Source organism: Egretta garzetta, unplaced genomic scaffold (assembly GCF_000687185.1).
Source record: "Egretta garzetta isolate BGI_Z169 unplaced genomic scaffold, ASM68718v1 scaffold375, whole genome shotgun sequence".
NCBI lineage: Eukaryota > Metazoa > Chordata > Aves > Pelecaniformes > Ardeidae > Egretta > Egretta garzetta.
Window position 1 is genome coordinate 2,707,752 of NW_009259786.1, and position 6,000 is coordinate 2,713,751.

The 6,000-nt window shown below is 38.5% G+C and overlaps 1 protein-coding gene across 1 annotated transcript in view; it reads right to left on the reverse strand.

Annotated features, from left to right (window-relative positions):
- CDC42SE2 (CDC42 small effector 2) overlaps positions 1-5,849 on the reverse strand; it is an 85,961-nt gene extending 80,112 nt beyond the window's left edge. Inside the window, exon 1 of the mRNA XM_009639535.2 lies at positions 5,744-5,849. The gene's annotated coding sequence lies outside the window, so the exon portion shown is untranslated. The remainder of the gene's footprint in view (positions 1-5,743) is intronic.
- Between the last annotated feature and the right edge of the window lie 151 nt (positions 5,850-6,000).

Here is a 6,000-nt window from a genome sequence, read left to right on the forward strand (position 1 = left end):
GCAACAGAGGTACTGACTTAAGTCTTCCGTAAGCTCCACAAATTATTCCCCCCATATGCTTGATGACAATAAAATAAAAAAAAAATAATCTGATGAGCAAGGAGTGCATGAAACACCAAAACTAAAGCAATTATTTGAAGACTACTCCCTGCTCCCTCCCCTTAAAAATTAGAGGTTACTTAAAACAAGCATTTCTAAACCTTTCTCTCAGTCCACTGTAGATTGACTTCTTGGATATGTCACCACCACATAAAAAAAAAACAACAGGTGAACTCATGCTTCTGAAATACTTACACATACTTCTGGCTGGAGAAAACAGTTTTCTATCATATCTCAAAATCTGTTTATACAGTTCAGGTGAACAGGACTACCCTTACCTTCAAACTACTTCCTTGCCTCAATTTTAATTTATTTTTCATTATCTCAAGGCAGAACAAACCTTATACCATTCACTTGAAGGGTTAAGAGAGGAAATAGGTAGTTAAGCTCAAATAAGAAATTATTCTCAGGAAGCTTTAAAGGAGTAGGTGAAATCCCTTTAGCAATTGGTGTTTGATGAGAATAGCTGCATCACATGGGGCCAATCTTTTAAGATGTTATAGGTCAACACAAGAGTTATTGAACATGAGCCATAAGATAAAAGCAACCAATAAATGTAACAAAGTGTTCTGCATGTAATGTTTCAATACTTACTAGTATGACTGTCTTGATGAGGAAGCCAACTGCAAGTTATGAAAGTCCCTATTTTTGCATAACATTTAAACAGTCTGTCTCCAAATTCAGTGGGTGAGTACAAGATGACAAAAGATCCCCTTCCAAAAAGGAAGTGAGGGAAAAGTACATCAAGCCCATAGAAATATAAGTCTGTACTTTATGACAGAAAAGGCACTAAGTTTAAGACAGAAATCACCAACTTCATTCAAAAGACAAACTCATTTTTTCTATAAGTATAATGGGGATTTTTACGGGGAATTCTTTGTTGAGGACACACTTTCCATTCTGTGGAAACAAAGTTTTTCCTAAGAAAACATTTCTGAACTCTGTGTAATAACTGATAAAGTTCAAGGCATGTACAATCGGAAAAAGATGTTTAGTTGTACAGTAATTCATAAAAAAGCACAAGACACCAAACTACTCAGCAAACAATGACGCAGTCTAATCAGTTATTTGGTTCATGCATTATTTTGCCCTTGTACTGGGATTTATATACTGATAAAACAAATAGCTCTCTCTTTTAGCCTAAACTGTTAGAGATACAGTATTTTATCACTGCTTGCCTAAACTGCAACTGTAAGTACTGTAACTGTTTTGCTGCGAAAAGTTACTGGAGTGGTGTGGTCATCACCATGTGCAGTCTTCTCCCAGCATTAGAGGAGCCCCTTATTGTTTAGACAAAAGTTTCTCCTTGACTATGCTAAAGATTAATTGCAATTTCTCCTCTAGCAGCTCTCCTCCAACGTAGAGGCAATGGAGGCAGTGGTTTACACAGTGCAAACAAGCCTCATCATGGGCCATGACACTTCTGCTACAGTTTATATATGGTGGGGAAGGGATTCAAACTCTGACCAGCAAAGGACTGAGCTGACAGTCTTGTAATAACAGTATCAGGTAAAGTGCTCCGGTAAACTGCAACCCACTGGACCTTTGATGTTACTAGATATTGGCCTATACTGTGATCCAGACTTCTAGCATCAGCCAGATAAGCCATCCATCCACTGAACACAAACTACAGAGATCCATTTCATTAAAGCGGAACCGCAGTTCCTAGCTGTTCCGGCAGTACAACTGTCAGCAGCTTGCTTTCTGCCATGTGCTATTGCATGTGCAGATAGAAGGTATCGGTTCTCCCTCTGACATCTCATTAACAAATATAACCAATCTGATTGGACAGAAAGCCTAAACTACATCAGAGGAGGACATTAATACGGTATAGTCATGTTTCCATGAAGCCTGCAGAACCTGCACCTTATGCCTTCCTGCTTACACCTCCCTCCTAAACTCTTCTGTTAATGTGACAAAGAAGATGGAAGAGTGTTCTGAAGTAGGTCTACACTCCCTTAACTGCAGCTTCATTACAGGCAAGAGAGCTCCTCTTCCTTTTGGTGTTGAGGAGATATGATCAAGGGAAAACTCCATTCTTCTCAGGACAATAATTACCCTTGGACTAGTAGTTTCATCTCACACATCCACTCCAAACCACACACAAAACATTGAACTAGAAAGAGGCCACAGGGGTCCTCATGCAGAGCTGCCCAGCTATGTGACAGGCACTGAGAACAGACCCTCACACAGGACACTCACCAGCCTAACTTTCCTATGTTCCTAGGTTTCTCACTGCTAAACTTTCTCTTCAGTCTGCTCCTTATGTGGACACCCCGCTTCAACATGTTGAGTGCAGCTGTTTGATTACTCTCTTACCCACTTCATTTGTTTCAGGTCGCTCGTTCCTTGAATTTGTCATTATTTCTTGACATCATCACTAGTCATGCAATAAAACAAGAGACACTAATCACACAAGACAGCCTGGCTTCATCAAAACATCCTGAAACCTTTAAGTGACCGTGACTACTCAAAAGCCTCTCTTCAGATTTACTGATGTTTTTTAAACAAAAAGGAATCCAACCCACCCACCTCAGGATCAGCATCCTTCAGAGAAGCATTCCTCCTCCCCTCTGCCCTGCTTTATTTTTCTCCCAGGCTTGGCTACAGGAAGGAACACCATGTCCCTGCTTTTCTAATGTATCTCCATCTAGTCTATTCAAAAATTTGTTCCTGAAAAAAATAATCATCTAAGTTGTGCAGTCGTTATCATGTACATTTTAGCTTCTGTACTTTTAAAGCAACAGTAGTACAGCGAGACAGCTATAATACTAAAAAAAAAACCTCCTTCATATTAACCCTGCTAAATATACCTTAAGAATTGATAATATTGCATCAGAAGACAGGCATACATGCACCAGCTACAGTTACAGAGTAAACAGCAGCCAGTTCCCTACAATCCTTCAGCATACGTAAGAAAATTTCTCTGACTTCTAAGGTATCAGAACAGTGACTAGCAACTTCACAACACCCTCCCTTCTTTTAAAACTCAGTTATTTGCTTTACAGGCCAATATTAAGATCAGGAGACACAAGAAGACTAATATTGAACAAATGTAGTTACTAGCAAACACATTTTAATGAATATGACACAGCAAGGTACAACAAGGCTCTGTGAAAGGCCACACTAGTCTTCACCCATTTTCTTTATCTGAGCACACAGAGAGGTGTACAGCGAGAAACAGATACACAGTTAAGGCAGTGACCAAAGATAACTGGGTCAGACGCACGTTTATGTAAGGTAACAGTTTAATATTAGCTAGAACCATATCTAGTAAAAACATGTGTTCCAGTAATGAATTTGCTGATAAATTGCTGTTCAGTTCCTGGACTCATGTTGTCAAGTGTAATTAAGAGTTGCAGCCAAGTTGCCAAAGGCTAATTTGAATAGTCAAAGTATCACTCAAAAGTAAATGAAAGTTAGTTGTATTTTAATTCTGTACAAGTACTCAGTGACACCAACTAGAACCCAGTGGGTTTCTGCACATAGAGTTAACAGGAATCACGACAGTTTGCAAAACAGACTGCAAGAGATTTTCTTTAGCAATATGGTATGCTAAGCTTACATTTAATTTGCCACTCCACAACAAGGTAAGTTCACCAAAAATGAAACAAACAAACAAAAAAGACCTGTAAAAGAGGTACTTCCAGAAAGTATTTTTACTTGGGTTTTTTTACCTTGAGTAATTTAATTCCACATGATGCTTCATGCCTAAAGGTTGGTCTATAAATCACATTAAGCAAGGCTAATGCCTCAGCACTTTTCTTAAGTTTGAAAAAAAATCTTGAACTCCAAGTAACTGCCACCTCAGTCGTATACCAGACATGTTTTCCTTCCAATTCATATGTCAATAGTGTAAAGAAAAAGTATTTTTCTAATAGTGTGTTGTAATTCTAGCAAGAAATCCTAACTGAAGAGACAAAAAAAAGGAAACCCTTTCATACCCCACCTTTGAGGGTTAAAAGGTCTGGCACAGATGTCTAAAGGGTTTGTGCAAGTTTGTTCTAAAAGGCTTGCTCAAGTTACCAGGTGTTACACAGACTCCTTCCCAGCAGACAACAAATGATAGCAGCAACTGCTGATTAACGTTACATCGCCACCACAAACCATTACTCCTTCTAGGCATGCAAGGGAGTGTTGATTACACTTCTTGTTGGGGAAAAATATGAAGTGAGACATTTAACACACTGTAGTACCTCTACTGGACATGATCTGATTTCTCGACACTACTTTAAGGTTAATGTTTTATCATGGCAATGAAAGCGCTGATGTCTAGGTAAAAAAAGGTCACAGTAAAATATTCAGCAAGCTGCTTGAAACACACACTCAATTTCTCGTCTCCCCTTCCTATTTCTAAATCAACTCAACTTATTTTTTGGACAGCAGAAATGATGATGGGATGTTCAAAACATTTCTAACTGTCTTTTCCCTATTGTGACAAGCCACCGTGCCCACAAGGCTCTCCACGGACCACGCTGCAAGCTACCATAGAACTTCTGACACCCTTGTAAGATCAGAATTACTAGAAAGCTTCAAAACTATTATGTCTGGTTAAGTAAGCATAAGAAAATTCTTGATTATTTTTCAGCAAAAAAGCCTTTAAATCAAAGATAACATATGACAGCTGTAACATTTCTGGACAAGCTACAGCTAACAACAGTTTCAGAGTTCTCCATTCTTCTGGTGTACAAATGCATTATAATGTTTTACAGACTGTATGCTGTAATTCCTGATCTATACAACTCTGGTCTAGCTATAGAGAAACTTCACCAGGAATTTTCTTGAACACAGAATAACTGATAGAAAGGATACCAGCCTTCCCTCAAAGTTGAATGTGTGTAGAGAGTATTACCCATCAGCAAAATAATTTTAGATATCTGGAAACCTATATCCAGCTTCTAGTTTCTCACCCAAGCTAACGGGAGAAATTAAGAGAGCAGTGATGCAACTATTGACACACAATTAGATTTATGTGCAGACTGAAATTTATACAGTGAATTATCTCATTGCTTAGCTGAGCTGTTACTTAGTTCACTAATGGTTGTAATCATTTGCTTGACTACCTTCTACAATTTCATCTACAATAGTCCCTTTCACCCTTCAAAAAAAATTACAATAGAAATCTAGTATTTTATTACATCTTTTAAAATTGCACCTATATTTCAACAACATAAAGAACAACTTCCAGAAACATATCTGTACCTCCACTGAGCCATTATTAATCAGATCACCTAAGCAAATTAATTGACTAAACACTTAAGATTGAGGAAAAAGCACCATCTAATCTCAATTACTTCAGTTAAATATAAGGAAACATACTAGTATTACACCTACAGGTGCTTCCTATGCATTGATTTAAGCTTATAAGGTAACTTTCATCTCTTGAGGATTAAATAAGACCCATCACTAAGAAAATACCTAAAAAGAGAGCTTAAGACAAGCTCTCTCCCCAGGCGTTACAGATTTTCTTTTACTTTTCTATTTTTTAAACGAGTTACCACAGTCTGGGAGAGATGTATTTGCAACGGGCACAGAAAAAATCTGCTTAGGGTTTCATTTAAATTACTTCTTAAGTTTTTGTCTCACAAATGTGAAATAATTACTCCATTCATCCACCCAAGTTCAAAAAAATCGGAAAACTTACAGTTTAATGCATATCCAAGTTCAGAGTTAGAAGTCGCAGGACCTTATGTGCTCCTCGCCTACGAAAGTAAGATTAGTAATTCCGGTAAGAGCACAAGGTTACACACACGGAATAACAGCCTGAAAGCCTAACCCAGGAGACAAGCACCACGTTTCAAATAACCGCCTTAAATATGGCCTCATCCCTCAGGATGTACCCCGAAGTCACAGCTGCCGTGCCCCAGCGCGCCCTCTCCCCACGGCGGCCAGGGACGCGGG